The 18,040-nt window shown below is 39.7% G+C and overlaps 1 pseudogene; it reads left to right on the forward strand.

The window, feature by feature from the left end:
- Positions 1–237: 237 nt before the first annotated feature.
- Positions 238–13,055, forward strand: LOC129352016 (NLR family CARD domain-containing protein 3-like; annotated as a pseudogene).
- The last annotated feature ends 4,985 nt before the right edge of the window (positions 13,056–18,040 follow it).

Genomic DNA, 18,040 nt, shown 5'->3' on the forward strand with positions numbered 1-18,040 from the left:
ATGGATCAGTGTGAGGACAGAGAGGAGGGAGTCCCTCCCTCTAAAACCACTCTGTGTGGGGAAGATGAGAGCCAGAGCAAAGGTCAGAGGTGAGGTCACCATCTCTAACTGTCCACAGCCCTTTCACACAGAGTTCACTATATAAGGCCAGAACAGACGTGGTGATGAAGCTGCTGCTGCTCCTCTTTGCTGATTAAGTTTTAATCATCATGTTTCTGTCAGGATCCATCAGAGACTCAAACCAGAACCAGAACCAGAACCCCCAGCTGTGTGTCCTTTAAGAGCGACTGGTCAAAGGGTAAACTTATTGACTTTAAATCCCCTGGATCTCCACCATCAGAGAGGTGAGATGTTTCTAACTGCTGTAACTGTAGAAACTGAACCATTATGAATATCCCAGTTTATTTTATTTATTTATCTAAGTTATACCTGAAATAGGGCGATCCCTGGTATGTCATTTCCTTTAACCTTAGCTTTGCATGTGTGTACTCTATGTGTGTATTTATGTATATACAAACATACAAATAGCTAAGAGATGGAGGAAAACACAGAATTATTTATTCTCAACAGGATTTCCAGGATACATTATAAAAACTCTCATTATAACACCCAGTAGAGGACCGCACATTGACACACACCCACATATTATAATCAATCAATTTTATTTATAAAGCACCTTCATATTGAAAGCAGCTCAAAGTGCTCAGTCCTCCTTATTATCCACATCATCTCAGATCTAATCATCAGAACATGATTGATGTCCCACATTATCCTGAAGACCTGTGTGGACAGAGCCTTCACTTCCACTGTCTCCAAGCTCTGGGACATTGTCTCCACCAGCATTAGATCTGCTGACAGTTTGGACTGTTTAAAGTGCAACATCAACTTTTTTTACGTTTACTGACTGATTCTGGTTTTACTGGAATTCACAGACATGTGAATTATATCTGCAGTTTTTAGACGTGCCACAGGTACAAAACACTGAAATGAAATGGATAAATTACCTCCTTGTGTAGATCAGTTCTCCAGAGCCTTGCTCATGACCTCATTATTCCATTCAGATGTGGTGCAGCAGAGGCACATCTAAAAGTTGCAGGACATCGGCCCTTAAGGACTGGAGTTTGAGACTCCTGCTGTAATTCATCTTCCTGTTTCTAACTCCTTTGTATTGTGTCCATGTCATGCTCTGATTTTCTGATTCAAGTATTTTTAGTGTGAAACTCTTGGTGATTTCCTCTGTGAAAACTGCTGGATGAATATTTCCAGACTTTCTAATTGTTCCTGGTTCCTCCACAGAGTGGACCAGCAGAGCTCAGAGGTTCCCAGTGGTCCATCTGCCCAGCAGCATCAAACACAGCTGGACTCCATATTTATGGTCTGCATATGTACAACTACTTTTTTATGGGTTCTGTTCACATTCATTTCCATGCTGCACTTTGTAGACCAGAGGACTGTCAGTCTGTCCAACATCCATCTGGTGTTTGGCTCCATGATTTCAGTCCCATGTGTCCATCTATTATTCTGTTCCAGCTGCTGGAGGACAACATTGTCACTTTTGTGAAGAACGAGTTGAAGAAGATTAAAAAGGTTCTGAGTCCAGATTACCCAGAATGCTCAGAGAGACAGAGTGAGGATGTTGAGGTGTTACAAGGTGAGGAAGAAGAGCAGAGGAGGAGCAGAGAGGCAGTGATGAAGATCACACTGAACTTCCTGAGGATGATGAAGCAGGAGGAGCTGGCTGACCGTCTGCAGAGCAGTAAGAGGATTTCTGCAAAGATTTAACCAGATGGATAAATCAGACATTTACTGACGTATAAAGAGATGGAATCACTTTTAGTCAAACCTCTTCAAAATATAATTTTTATTTATTGCTGATTTTACTTTTTATGTTTATTTAGAACATCTTGCTGCAGTTTGTCAACATCAACTTAAATCTGGTCTGAAGAAGAAGTTCCAGTCTGTGTTGAGGGGATTGCTAAAGCAGGAAGTCCAACCCTTCTGAACCAGATCTACACAGAGCTCTACATCACAGAGGGAGGGACTGGAGAGGTCAATGATGAACATGAGGTCAGACAGATTGAAACAGCATCCAGGAAACCACACAGACCAGAAACAACAATCAGACAAGAAGACATCTTTAAAGTCCCACCTGGAAGAGATCAACCAATCAGAACAGTGATGACAAAGGGAGTGGCTGGCATTGGGAAAACAGTCCTAACACAGAAGTTCACTCTGGACTGGGCTGAAGACAAAGCCCACCAGAACATCCAGTTCATATTTCCATTCACCTTCAGAGAGCTGAATGTGCTGAAAGAGAAAAAGTTCAGTTTGGTGGGACTTGTTCATCATTTCTTTAGTGAAACCAAAGAAATCTGCAGCTTTGAACACTTCCAGGTTCTGTTCATCTTTGATGGCTTGGATGAGAGTCGACTTCCACTGGACTTCCACAACAAGGAGATCCTGACTGATGCTACAGAGTCCACCTCAGTGGATGTTCTGCTGACAAACCTCATCAGGGGGAAACTGCTTCCCTCTGCTCTCCTCTGGATAACCACACGACCTGCAGCAGCCAATCAGATCCCTCCTCAGTGTGTTGACATGGTGACAGAGGTCAGAGGGTTCAATGACCCTCAGAAGGAGGAGTACTTCAGGAAGAGATTCAGAGATGAGAAACAGGCCAGCAGGATCATCTCCCACATGAAGAAATCACGAAGCCTCCACATCATGTGCCACATCCCAGTCTTCTGCTGGATCACTGCTACAGTTCTGGAGGATGTGTTGGAGACCAGAGAGGGAGGAGAGCTGCCCAGAACCCTGACTGAGATGTACATCCACTTCCTGGTGGTTCAGACCAAAGTGAAGAAGGTCAAGTATGATGGAGGAGCTGAAACAGATCCACACTGGAGTCCAGAGAGCAGGAAGATGATTGAGTCTCTGGGAAAACTGGCTTTTGATCAGCTGCAGAAAGGAAACCTGATCTTCTATGAATCAGACCTGACAGAGTGTGGCATCGATATCAGAGCAGCCTCAGTGTACTCAGGAGTGTTCACACAGATCTTTAAAGAGGAGAGAGGTCTGTACCAGGACAAGGTGTTCTGCTTCGTCCATCTGAGTGTTCAGGAGTTTCTGGCTGCTCTTCATGTTCATCTGACCTTCATCAACTCTGGTGTTAACCTGATGGAAGAAAAACAAAACATCTATTAAATCTTCATTATTTAATAAACCTAAACTAAAGTCTCTCTATCAGAGAGCTGTTGTCCAGGCCTTACAGAGTCCAAATGGACACCTGGACTTGTTCCTTCGTTTCCTCCTGGGACTTTCACTACAGACCAATCAGAGACTCCTACAAGGTCTGGTGACAAAGACAGGAAGTAGCTCACAGACCAATCAGGAAACAGTTGAGTACATCAAGGAGAAGATCAGTGAGAATGTGTCTGCAGAGAAAAGCATCAATCTGTTCCACTGTCTGAATGAACTGAATGATCGTTCTCTAGTGGAGGAGATCCAACAGTCTCTGAGTTCAGGAAGTCTCTCCACAGATAAACTGTCTCCTGCTCAGTGGTCAGCTCTGGGTTTCATCTTAGTGTCATCAGGAAAAGATCTGGATGTGTTTGACCTGAAGAAATACTCTGCTTCAGAGGAGGTTCTTCTGAGGCTGCTGCCAGTGGTTAAAGCCTCCAACAAAACTCTGTAAGGACACAGATTCTTATTGCATGTTTTTTTTTTATAGAAATCTGCCATTGATGAAGCAAATATATATTCATGTTACAGTTTATTTATGAGTGCATTGTCTCTTCAAAGTCTGAAACTGAGGGGTGAGGGAGTCAGATTTCCTTCAGCAGTTTGTCTGGAAAGTAACACAAACATTTGATGGATTAATAACATATTTTCCTTCCTGTCCTCAGACTGAGTGGCTGTAACCTCTCAGAGAGAAGCTGTGAAGCTCTGTCCTCAGTTCTCAGCTCCCAGTCCTCCAGTCTCAGAGAACTGGACCTGAGTAACAACAAGCTGCAGGATTCAGGAGTGAAGCTTCTCTCTGCTGGACTGAAGAGTCCAAACTGCAACCTGGAAACTCTCAGGTAAAATGTTCTCCATCCTGGTGAAACCAGATTTCTGTCCATTATCTTCTATAAGATATTATGTAAATTTTATTTCAGTATCAGATTATAACATCAGTAGATGTCTGACTGTAATGAGGCTAATCATGCTAAATCTTGACACATAAACTCAGATGGTTTTCATTTATTTCAGGCTGAAAGAACCAAGAAGAGAGGAATGTAGAAAGATGGAGATCAGGCTTTAACTGTTAGTGTAACACTGGACACTAGACAGATTGTTGCATCCTCAGTGTACAAAGAAGCATTATTGCAGATTCTTCCTCCAACCAGTTGTTAGACTTTCTTGTCTTTGCATAAGTAATAAATGTTGACTTTTATTATCTACAGAATGAAATACAGTTCATCACTCTTTTATGATATTAAAGGAATTTTCACTCTCTTGAGTTTTTTACTCTTGTGAAAACCTTGGTCTCTACCTCCATGTTGTCATTTTCTCATCATGTGATGAATTGTTTGTCTACAGCTTATCAGGCTGTTTGGTCTCAGAGGAAGGCTGTGCTTCTCATACTTGCAGGCGCAAAAGAGCAGCTAGTCAGTCAAAAGGACAATTGAAAAACCAAACACTTAAGAAATATTTAGATAGATAGATAGATAGATAGATAGATAGATAGATAGATAGATAGATAGATAGATAGATAGATAGATAGATAGATAGAGATAGATAGATAGATAGATAGATAGATAGATAGATAGATAGATAGATAGATAGATAGATAGATAGATAGATAGATAGATATTTATTGTCATTGAACAGGATTCAACAAAATTTCTATTTCAACTCCCGTGCAAAAGTCAAATATATACAATATAAAATAAACAAACACACAATAATAATAATAATAATAATAATAATAATAATATATACAACTAAAATTAACTAAAGGCACTCAACCACACCAAAGAAGAAGCAGCAGGTCCAATTATGGTAAAGTGCAGATGATGTGACAGTGCAAGTGCAGAACAATATGGCTGTGTGGGGGTTGGGGTGTGGGGGGGGGTGTATGTGAGGTTATGATATGTGTGGGAGGGGGCGGCAGGGAGTAATGGCTCTGACGGCTGTGGGGAAGAAACTGTTTCTCAGTCTGTTTGTTGTCGTCCGTATATTCCTGAACCGCTTGCCTGATGGCAGCGGCACAAACAGTCTGTGGCCCGGGTGGCTGGAATCCATGGCTATGGATCCAGCTCTCTTCTTGACCCGGCCCATGTAAATAGAGTCCAGGTCCGGGAGGGGGCATCCCACAATGCCTTGTGCCGTTCTCACCACCCGTGTCAGTTGTTTCCTCTCCAGTGCTGTGCAGCCACCATACCACACAGTCACGTTGAGGCAGAGGACGCTCTCGATCGTTGCCCTGTAAAAGTTCAGGAGCAGCCGTGAGGAAAGTCCAGCCCGTCTCAGTTTCCTGAGGAAGAAGAGCCTTTGTTGTGCTTTCTTCACCAGGTGGGAGGTGTTGGTATTCCAGGAGAGGTCAGACGTGATGTGGAGGCCCAGGAACTTGATGTTGTCCACACGCTCCACCTCTTCTCCATCTATGAGAAGGGGAGTGTGACCCGTCCTCCTGGACCTTCTGTAGTCCACAATGACCTCCTTGGTCTTCCCTGTGTTCAGCACCAAGTTGTTGGCTGAACACCACTGAGTGAGCTGCAGAATCTCCTCTCTGTAGGGGGTCTCGTTGTTGTCTGAAATGAGACCCACTACTGTTGTGTCGTCCGCGAACTTGACGACTGTGTTGGTGGGGTGGATGGCAAACGCAGTCGTGTGTGAACAGGGTGAAGAGAACTGGGCTGAGCACACAGCCCTGCGGTGTGCCTGTGTTGAGGACCAGTGGGGACGATGTTGAGCCACCTATTCTCACCACCTGAGGCCTGTTGGTGAGGAAGTCTCTGATCCAGTGGCACAGTGAAGCAGGTAGCCCCACCTGGAGTAGCTTCAGCACCAGCTTGTCTGGGATGACGGTGTTAAATGCTGAGCTGAAGTCTACAAATAGCATCCTGGCTTAGGTGTTGGGATGCTGCAGATGGGGTCAGGACTGTATGCACAGTGATTTAACACTACGGTTCTCTGTACCCTAAACTATAGATGAGTTAAATAAATCTCATAACACTTATGAAATCAATAATGTCTAGTAAAAGAGGGAAAACATTAATTCAGTCAGATGCAGTTTGCATCAACATCAACAATCCCAAGTAACTGAATCCAAACATCCTGAGAGCTTTTCTAGCTGATTAATGCTGGTTGAGTAATTCTACATAACACAGGGATATTGATGACTATTTATTTATTTTTTCATAAATGTTAGGGAGCATAGCGATAGTTTTAATGTGTGAATTTTTGTTGTCATTATTTACATTACCTGCTGCAGCTTTAAGTAGTGTGAGAGTTCACTGCGGGTGGAGGTTGAGCAGCACCATGTCTGTGAAATATAACTATCAGTAGCGGCGGTTCAACAGAGGGAGAACCAGCGTCTTTCACCACCAGCTTGAAGACTTTAATTATTTTTTTGGTTATTTGTTCAGCTTTCTGACCTTGATGCTGATCCAGATGAGTGTCGGTAGTTGAGCTGCTTTACCTGCTGTCTGGTCGCTCAGGATGTCAATTTTTCCTGAATTGAACCTCAATGTAGCCAAACTCCATCAAGTGCATCTACAAGCATTCGGTGCTAAGTCCCGCATTCCGTCATTACATTTGTTGTATTGATGCCTTCTGACACGTTTCATCTCTGAGGTAATTTTCCGTTGCAACACACAAACTTCCCCATTCACAATCAGAGCGTTATAGTTCCACACGACAGGATTTGTTGCTGTGCGCTTGTGCAGTGAGAAGGAAGGAGGAGATGAGCTGCACACGCAGGCTGAGAAGGTAGATACATGTGATTCGTTTTGGTCATTGATGATCAGCGATCATACACTTTTTCACAGAAATCATCCGATTATGATCGGTGGCCGATCAATCAGCACACCTCTAATTAATTCATAAATATCATGTTAGGGAGGTCTAACAACAGAAATACATGCACTGATTTTGCAGATAAAACTTTGGGATTAAATGGACTGTACAACTTTGCAAACAGCAGCCCATTAAAACATTAGGATTCTTTCACCTTAATGTACCTGGGAAACCAAACCATCTACTGGTATTACTGTTTATTTATCACTACATTGTTTCCTAGTCTGCTGCTAGCAGGTGATGAGAAAAAGAGAGACAGACTCAGCGGCGACTGAAATAATGCAGTTTATTGTAGATTTTAATATTTTTCTTGCCAGTGTCCTTGTTGTCTGTAGTTCAGTTATTCAAGGCTTGAGTGCCAACTATAGAATAAACCAGTTTATAATAAAGATATCATAAAGTTTTGAAAAATATGACCTATTCTTCAATCAGTCCAAGAAGAATATTGTTGACTGTAAAGTAACACAAACATTTGATGAATTATTTAATATTTTCCCTGTCTCCTCAGACTGAGTGGCTGTAACCTCTCAGAGAGAAGCTGTGAAGCTCTGTCCTCAGTTCTCAGCTCCCAGTCCTCCAGTCTCAGAGAACTGGACCTGAGTAACAACAACCTGCAGGATTCAGGAGTGAAGCTTCTCTCTGCTGGACTGAAGAGTCCAAACTGCAACCTGGAAACTCTCAGGTAAAATGTTCTCCATCCTGGTGAAACCAGATTTCTGTTTATTACATTTTATCAGTTTGAGACCCACAGCCTGAATCTGATGACCAACTGCTGCTTTATTTGTTCGTCTCTCTTTTATTTTACCAAAAACTACCAGAACCACTTTGGGTCCAGACTTAGTTTGAGTGTTGGCTAAATGAAGCGTCACGAAGCATTTCGACCCAGAGCAAAAGTATTGATACTTTGTTGATACTGTGTTACAACAATGTAACACAGTATTTCCAATTCAGTAAAAATCTCTCCTGCTGGAGATTAAAAGTCCCTACAGGCAACATAGTTAACGACCTGATTTGATGACCATGTCTATACATAAGATTCATGTAATTGTATTTTATTGTACATTTGCATTATTTCTTATCTTCAATTAAATTCAAAATATATTTGATATTCTTTGATACAGTCAATAAATAATGTGAACATGAACCAAGTGATGAAATTGTAAGTGAACGTATTTGGAACTGAGGATGCCTGTGCACTGTTTTTTTTCTCCAAATTTTCAGTCAAAAAAAATGTTTTCCAAAATTTGAAATTTTGTCTATTACACTTTTTGACACAACTTCTCCTGCTGTAGAATAAATGAAGTAAACAATACATTTATGTGAAATAATTGATCAAAAGCAACTGAGTAATTTATAGAATGGCTGAATACCTGAGTTTATCCAGGTGGATCTGGGATTCATTTTCATGCCTTAGGTGAATTTTTTGAAAAGACAGTTCTGAATGTTTAAAAACATATTTGGAGGTTCATTCAATGTTGATATTTATGAATGTAATTTTGATTGTGGTGATTCTGAAAGTGTGTTTTCCATGTGTTTAGTGACCTTTAGTGTCAGGTTGGTGTTTCAGATCTTTTTAATTTAAATACTGGGTTAAATTTCCCTATATTTAATGATTTGGCTGTTTTCGGATTGTTTTTGGAGAGTATTTGTATCTATTTGTTTCTAATTTTTCCAACATAGGTTTGTCATACTTTTTTTCTCAAAGAAAAGTATCAGTTTGTTATACAATTCTTTATTTAACAATTGAGTCTTGTTCAAAAGAATATTTTTTGTGAGTTTCTGCTCAGTTTTCCATCTCTGTATCCAACAGTTAAACATGTAAAGATGAAACTGTAGATTTGCTCTGCTTTGATTCAAGCTGCTGTTTTCCCTCAAACCAGCTCTGATGCTGATCCTCAAACTGAGCCTGATGCTGATCTTCAGCCCAGCCTTGATTCTCAGGCTTCATTGGACTCTTTCTGTTAAAACTGACATGGATTCATTTAGTTCATAGAGGAATTTAATATTTCTCTTGCCAGCCTCCTTGTTGCCTTTAGTTCAGTCCTTCAAGGCTGGAGACCCAAATATAGACTGAACCAGTTCACAAGAAAAGGCAACATGATTATATATAAAACAGTTCATTAAATCAGTAAAGAGGAACATTGTTGACTGGAAAAGATATTTTTATGAATTGCTTAATAACATAATTTCCTCCCTGTCTCCTCAGACTGAGTGTCTGTAACCTCTCAGAGAGAAGCTGTGAAGCTCTGTCCTCAGTTCTCAGCTCCCAGTCCTCCAGTCTCAGAGAACTGGACCTGAGTAACAACAAGCTGCAGGATTCAGGAGTGAAGCTTCTCTCTGCTGGACTGAAGAGTCCAAACTGCAACCTGGAAACTCTCAGGTAAAATGTTCTCAATCCTGGTGAAACCAGATTTATGTTTATTACACTTTATCAGTTTGATCCCCACAGCCTGAATCTGATGACCAACTGCTGCTTTATTTGTTCGTCTCTCTTTTATTTTACCAAAACTACCAGAACCACTTTGGGTCCAGACTTAGTTTGAGTGTTGGCTAAATGAAGCGTCACGAAGCATTTCGACCCAGAGCAAAAGTATTGATACTTTGTTGATACTGTGTTACAACAAAGTAACACAGTATTTCCAATTAAGTAAAAATTTCTCCTGCTGGAGATTGAAAGTCCCTACAGGCAACATAGTTAACGACCTGATTTGATGACCATGTCTATACATAAGATTCATGTAATTGTATTTTATTGTACATTTGCATTATTTCTTATCTTCAATTAAATTCAAAATATTTGATATTCTTTGATACAGTCAATAAATAATGTGAACATGAACCAAGTGATGAAATTGTAAGTGAACGTATTTGGAACTGAGGATGCCTGTGCACTGTTTTTTTTCTCCACAAATTTTCAGTCAAAAAAAATGTTTTTCCAAAATTTGAAATTTTGTCTATTACACTTTTTGACACAACTTCTCCTGCTGTAGAATAAATGAAGTAAACAATACATTTATGTGAAATAATTGATCAAAAGCAACTGAGTAATTTATGAATGGCTGAATACCTGAGTTTATCCAGGTGGATCTGGGATTCATTTTCATGCCTTAGGTGAATTTATTGAAATAAGACAGTTCTGAATGTTTAAAAACATATTTGGAGGTTCATTCAATGTTGATATTTATGAATGTAATTTTAATTGTGGTGATTCTGAAAGTGTGTTTTCCATGAGTTTAGTAACTTTAGTGTCAGGTTGGTGTTTTCAGATCTTTTTAATTTAAATACTGGGTTAAATTTCCCTGTATTTAATGTTTGGCTGTTTTCGGATTTTTTGGAGAGTATTTGTATCTATTTGTTTCTAATTTTTCCCACAAAGGTTTGTCGTAATTTTTTTCTCAAACAAAAAATCTGTTTTTTTTATACAATCCTTTTATAGAACAATTTGATTCTTGTTCAAATAATAATTTTTATCAGTTGCTGCTCAGTTTTCCATCTCTGTATCCAACAGTTAAACATGTAAAGATGAAACTGTAGATTTGCTCTGCTTTGATTCAAGCTGCTGTTTTCCCTCAAACCAGCTCTGATGCTGATCCTCAAACTGAGCCTGATGCTGATCTTCAGCCCAGCCTTGATTCTCAGGCTTCATTGGACTCTTTCTGTTAAAACTGACATGGATTCATTTAGTTCATAGAGGAATTTAATATTTCTCTTGCCAGCCTCCTTGTTGCCTTTAGTTCAGTCCTTCATGGCTGGAGACCCAAATATAGACTGAACCAGTTCACAACAAAAGGCAACATGATATATAAAACAGTCCATTAAATCAGTAAAGAGGAACATTGTTGACTGGAAAAAACACATTTTGATAAATCATTTAATAACATATTTTCCTCCCTGTGTCCTCAGACTGAGTGGCTGTAACCTCTCAAAGAGAAGCTGTGAAGCTCTGTCCTCAGTTCTCAGGTCCCAGTCCTCCAGTCTCAGAGAACTGGACCTGAGTAACAACAACCTTCAGGATTCAGGAGTGAAGCTTCTCTCTGCTGGACTGAAGAGTCCAAACTGCAACCTGGAAACTCTCAGGTAACTCTGGGCCATCCGTCCGTCCGTCCATCAGTTCAGACCTTGGTCTCTACCTCAATGTTCTCATTTTCTCATCATGTGATGAATTGTGTGTCTGCAGCTTATCAGGCTGTTTGGTCTCAGGAAGGCTGTGCTTCTCTGGCCTCAGCTCTGACCTCCAACCCCTCCCATCTGAAAGAGTTGGACCTGAGCTACAATCATCCAGGAGACTCAGGAGTGAAGCTGCTGTCGGCTGGACTGAAGGATCCACACTGGAGACTGGAAGCTCTCAGGTATGGAGGAACCTGCTGCAGGAGCAGAGAAGGTCTGATAGAGGAGGAAGAGGGAGAAATGTCTTTAGTCAGTCTGCTGGGAAACATTTAGTTTGATGATAAAATTGTTAGCTTCAAATCTTTGATTCTTGTTGAATCTTTGTTGAATGTGATGCAGCTTCTCCTTTTGAATGTTTGTATTTCTGGATTACAGTGAGGCCACAGCAGGTTTTCAGCAGCAGGGCTGTTTAGTGTTTCATTCCTTCATCTGTGTGTGGGAGTGTGGATGGATCAGGTATCCAGGTGTTGATCAGAGTTTAGATTGATTGTATTTTAATGCTGATTATTAAATCAGGTGGAGCTTCCAGAAATGTTTCCTTAGTTTCCTGATGTCCTTTTAGGCTTCAGTGAGTTTCTTCAGGTTGTTACTGAGGGATTTCCTTTCTCCTCTCTGTTGGAGCTTTTCCTGTGTTTGGAGAAATGAGTTGTGCTGCAGCAGCACCAACTGTCCTTCCTACATCCACTGCAGTTTGCAATCCAGATGTTGGACTGTTCCTGTCTCAGTGGAGGACAATGTGTGTCTGAGAGACATGTAATGTCCATGTTTGCTGCTGAAAGAGACTGATGGTCTGACCCCCTCCTCCTTTCAGGGTGGAGCCTGCTGGAGGCCGATTCTTGACTCCAGGTCCATGGAGATGTAAGTGTGTTTTTCATCTGATTCATGACAACAAAGCAGCTCACATTCAACCATCTTCAAACTGTCACATCACTCATTCAGGAGTCAAAGTGTCAATAAATGATCAATAACTGCAGCTGGATTGTGTTTGTTCTCTCCATCAGATTCCTGTCAACTCACCATCGACACAAACACAGTGAACAAATTCCTCCAACTGTCTGAAGACAACAGGAAGGTGACATGTATGATGGAGCCTCAGTCATATCCTGATCATCCAGACAGATTTGATTTCTGGCCTCAGCTGCTGTGTAGAACTGGTCTGACTGGTCGCTGTTACTGGGAGGTTGAGTGGAGAGGAGATGTTAATATATCAGTGAGTTACAGAAGAATCAGCAGGAAAGGAATCAGTGGAGACTGTGTGTTTGGATGTAATGATCATTCCTGGAGGTTGAGATGCTCTGATTATGTTGGTTACTCTGTCATTCACAATAACATAGAAACTGGTCTCTCCTCCTCCTCTGTCTCTAACAGAGTAGCAGTGTATGTGGACTGTCCTGCTGGCATTCTGTCCTTCTACAGAGTCTCCTCTGACTCACTGATCCTCCTCCACACCTTCAACACCACATTCACTGAACCTCTGATTCCTGGATTCTGGTTCTGGCCCAGTTCTTGTTCTTCAGTGTTTCTGAGCTGATTTGAGTCTAAAGAGTTTAAAGTTTTTCCTCCTGTCAGAGAAAAACTCTCTCACTGTTGAACAGATAGTTCAGTCTCTACAATCTATTTCTTGGTGAAACTCCAACAAGATTCCTTGGAAATTTCTTCTTCTTTCAGTCCTTTAAAGATGGAAGCTGGGATTATTCCAGGATTATTCCAGGATTATTCCAGGTTGTTTTTCTGTTTCCAGTCAAAGATTTTCTCTAATTTTCTCTATGTTCTTTAATCCATCTTGGATTCAAATCTGAAATGATCCTTTTGTATTTTTGTTCCAGTTAAACTTCATGTATTTAGTGAACAATAAAAACTTTTTCTTCTGTATTTTATTCATTTGCTTTCTTTCGTTCTGTTTCTCTTTAATGTCAATAAGAGATTTTTTAAATCTCAGCTCTGACTTTCACAAATACCTCATTTTCAGTAAAATATTCCCATCTTGAAACCAGTTGATGAAGGTCTAATGACCAGGCTTTGAATCATAAAATGAAGGAAATCTTAATATTTTCTGTTTCATTCAGAACGTCAACCTGGAAAACAAATAAATCAGAAATCAGTTTCTTGCTTATTTTTCTTTGGAGGAAGTACAGCAGCTTTACAAAAAATCTCAAACTCAGTCAGAAAGGATGGAAATTATCTATAAACATTTATTTTCAAGTCTGGAAAAAGATTTAGTGGGTTTCACGTCTGGACTTTGACTAGGCCATTCCAATCCATGACTATGTTTTGGTGTAAAATAAAAAAAACTTTTATCACACAAGCAAAATCGTCAAGTTTCAAACAAAGTGTTTCTTCCTTATTAACTATGAACTAATCCGCAGTACCTTAATTTGAAAAGATAAAACTGTCTTAACTGAAAAAATAAAAATCAGATTTGGCCAATTGTAACAAAAACAGAATTTATCTCGATTCTTTTATTTTTTGCTTTTCCTCATCAATCATTCAAATGTTTTTACACAACATAAAAATATTCATCATGTTTCAAATCAGATAATCACGATTTATAAATTTGCTTACAATACATTTAAATTCAGTTTTTTTGATTAATATGAAGAAATTAAATGAGAAATTTAATCCTTGTTTAGAGAGAAAACTCAATGAATTAACAAAATCTGAGGATTTGCATGATTAAGTAACAAAACCAAAAGTAACTTTGAATATATAAATTTAAGCCCAAGAAAAGCAAAAAACCAAAAATATGAATATAAAAGATTTAATAATAAAGGATTAAAATGTTTTGGTCTTAGAAATTTCTTCCTGTGTTTATCAGAGTTTAATAAATGAGTCAGAAGCTTATTGGGGTGCAGAAAAGTTTAATTTTGAGTAAAAATCAAAGAACGAATCTGAAGTTGCATTTTTCTTTTGTACGATTTTATATAGTTTGATAATTTTGCTTAATCTGCATCAACTACGTGAAAGAATATATTACAGATATAAAGCATTTTGTTACAATCTAACAATCAATATTCCCCTCAAGAAACATTATCAGATCATCTGGGACTTTTTGGCACAAAATATTTTTCTTCTGAGAATTAAAAACTAAATCAAGCTGGATCATCAGTTTAGGTGTTAAAATGCTTCATGTTTTAAATCTCTGATTTTCCTCCACATTTTTTCCTGCTGTTGGGTTTTAAATAACTTTAGCAAAACGTTTCAGGAAGCAGAACGGAGCAGAAAGCTGAGAGAAGTGGAGGCAGCGTGGAGCCGCTTGGTGGCAAATAAAAATAGAAACCCAATAAAAGCCACCAAGAAAAGAGTTTCCTCTAATGAAACTTTAATGTTTTATTCACAGCAGCTTCAGTCTGCAGTCAGAGGCAGAGAAACAGCAGATTAATTATCAAAACATTTTCGTCTTCTCCCATAGAGCTTCGGAGCGTGACGTCACTGCTCTAGGCGGAAGGAATCTGAGCGCCATGTTGTTTATCCACAAACACAACCGAGAAAAAAACAAAACCGACTGTCTCACAAATATTTGGAATTTTTGAATATTTTAAGTCACTTAAAATAATTTAGCGATGTACAAACTTGCTGCGTTATTGGGTCAATGTTCGATCACACGACCGAAACGGAAAAATGGTGGAAAACTGACTTTCGTGTCACAGTTTTCCTGCTTGTAAAACCAGGGAGCTAAGCTATCAGAGCTAAGCTAATGGAGCTGAACTATCAGAGCTAAGCTAATGGAGCTAAACTATCAGAGATAAGCTATCGGAGCTAAGCTATCAGAGCTAAGCTAATGGAACTAAGTTATCAGAGCTAAGCTAATGGAGCTCAGCAATCGGAGCTAAGCTATCAGAGCTAAGCTATCGGAGCTAAGCTATCAGAGCTAAGCTAATGGAGCGAAACTATCAGAGCTAAGCTATCAGAGTTAAGCTATTGGAACTAAGCTATCAGAGCTAAGCTATCACAGCTAAGCTAATGGAGCTAAACTATCGGAGCTACGCTATCAAAGCTAAGCTAATGGAGTTTAGTTATCAGTGCTAAGCTAATGGAGATCAGCTATCGGAGCTAAGCTATCAGAGCTAATTTAATGGAACTAAGCTATCAGAGCTAAGCTAATGGAGCTCAGCTATCGGAGCTAAGCTATTGTAGGTAAGCTATCAGAGCTAAGCTATCAGAGCTAAGCTAATGGAGCTAAGCTATCGTAGGTAAGCTATCAGAGCTAAGCTATCAGAGCTAAGCTATCAGAACTAAGCTATCAGAGCTAAGCTAATGGAGCTCAGCTATCGGAGCTAAGCTATCGGAGCTAAGCTATCAGAGCTAAGCTATCGGAGCTAAGCTATCAGAGCCAAGCTAATGGAGCTAAGCTATCGTAGGTAAGCTATCAGAGCTAAGCTATAGGAGGTAACAAAAAGGAGATGAATGTCCTGGTATCAGCGGTGAGACGTCCTGATATCACCATCGCCAACATCCCAAGTTATCAACTAGTTTGCTCCAGACATGCTGAGTGTCTAAATTTGCTTTGTTGGTTTTGTGTCATCATGTTTTGCTCTGATTTTATCCGGGTTACTCATGTTCACTCATGTTGAGGTCATTTAAGTGGGTCAGCCTTGTTTAGGTCGGGCTGATATTTTATGTAGCTTAGTCCGAGTTTTGTCAGTGGACAACAAGGTTATTGCATTATTGTATAGTAAACTATTTTACTAGTGTTATCAAATGTACAGTATTAATAGGGATGTGTGTTCTGGTTTCTCCTCTTCAAGGCAAACCGACGTATGAAATGGATGAGCTCAATCCAGACTGGGTTCCAGTGCTGAGTCTGGGTCACTGCCAGGTCAACGCCACAACATCAGACCCACACGCGTCAATTAAAGAGGCGATACAGCAAAACCATGGAGGATCAACAAGTCAGGGAGCAAGTTACAGTGGTTTGAGGAATAAATACAAAATGTTAGGCAGAAGTTTATCAATGAAGTTGCTGCTTACATGTGAGGATGAAGAGGCGACACGTCTGGACAAGATTGTGTGTGTGCTGCAGCTTAGTGAACATGTTCTAGTGTGGTTGTGAAACCTAATGCAATGAAACCTGCACATGTTAATATGTAACTGCAATGCTGCACTGATATTAATTAAAATGCAGATTGAAAAGAAATTTTCTGCACTCATTCTATTGAAATATGTGTAGTCAGTATTATTTTATGAAAAATGTAGATAGTAAAAAAGAAAATTGCATTTATTCCATTCATGATTTTGTATTGAAATATGTATAGAATTGAATAATAACACGGAAGTGGCTGTTTTCTCTCATTTAATAAATCAATGTGGTAAACATGAAACATTTGATTCAAGCACTTGAAGTTGCATGTAAACAGGTGAAATGGATTATAATTTAAATAAAAATGTAATTACAATATTTCATACAATAAATATACATGGAATGAAATAGATTACATTTTTAAATAAACATTTTATGTGATTAAAGTAAACACTTATAAAATCTGACAGTTTGCAGTAAATTTCATGTAACAAGCAAACCAGATGAAAGAGCCCATCTTTAAACCTTTGATGTGTAATTAAAACATTTCAGAGTGAACAATAAAAGTGACAAGAAAACGTTATGAAATAAATCACACTTTAAATAAATACTTGTTGGATTTAACATATTTCAGGTAAGTGAACATGTAATGAAATAGATCCTGTCCTAGAATTTTATGCCAGTGAACATTACAGGTAACAAATGTGGCGACAATCTGAGGTAATACATTTTATAGAAAAATTTTTATACAAAAATAAGTGCAAATATTAGTGTAACTGGTACAATGTGCCACTCAAAGTGCCAGTGTTGCTCAGCATGACCCACGGTGTTAAAGGAGGCTCAGAGTCTCTGAGTGCATAACCTGCAAACACAATTAAAATGGTGAATGAAAAGACAGAAACATTTTAACAATGTATGTTACAATTTCCCCATGAGGCCAAAAAGCAGTGACATTCACCAGGGATGATCAGTAATAATATTTATTGATTCACATTCAAGGATTCTCCGCTAGCTACATCCTGTGATTGTGTCCCACAGTGGGGATCACAGCAAACCTTGTGTTGGAAGTCAGGGGAGTGCCTTCAACAAAAAACAAAAACAAACAACTTTTTTACTTCCGGCATGGCAGACGTGGCAGTGGCGCACTCTCTTGGATCTCTGGTGTTTTCGAGAGCGCGTTTAAAGCCATGCATATATAAAACTGTTGAGGACAAAATGATTGTTGAGGATGAATTTTTGCACTTTCTATCAGTCAAATGAAAGACTCTAAGTCAGGATGAGATTGTTTTGTTGGCTGTCAACACTTTCGACTCTGACTGGATCGAAACATCAAAGAAGACGCTGTATGAGCTCCTCACTTCTTCTCAGCATAACATCAGCTATAAAGGAGCACAAAAGGATATCAACAATGTGAAGGCCTGCCTCAAAGCGTTAAATGAATGTGGGGACAACATTCCGAGGTTTGTGTCTCATTACTTGGACGAGCTGCCTCCCGTGACTTTTTCTAACATGGATGTCTGCGGCCTGCTACGCAAAATGAAACAGCTTCACCTTGCAGTATCTACCATGAAGCAAACACTTCACGTTCAAACTGAAGTCAGTGAAGAACTTCACGATGTTACGGCGGATCTACGAAGCCGGGTGTCTGCTTTGGAACAACGAGCCGATCAAGGATGCGGAAGCCGATCTGTACCGGTGAAGGAGCAGGGTGTGGCGGACATCGTTTTGAACGCCGCCCTGGATATGGAACACAGTCCTCAAGCTCTGGGGGGATTCTCTCCCAACTCTGAAGGG

The sequence above is a fragment of the Poeciliopsis prolifica genome, unplaced genomic scaffold (assembly GCF_027474105.1).
Source record: "Poeciliopsis prolifica strain line A6 unplaced genomic scaffold, Auburn_PproV2 SCAFFOLD071, whole genome shotgun sequence".
Lineage (NCBI taxonomy): Eukaryota > Metazoa > Chordata > Actinopteri > Cyprinodontiformes > Poeciliidae > Poeciliopsis > Poeciliopsis prolifica.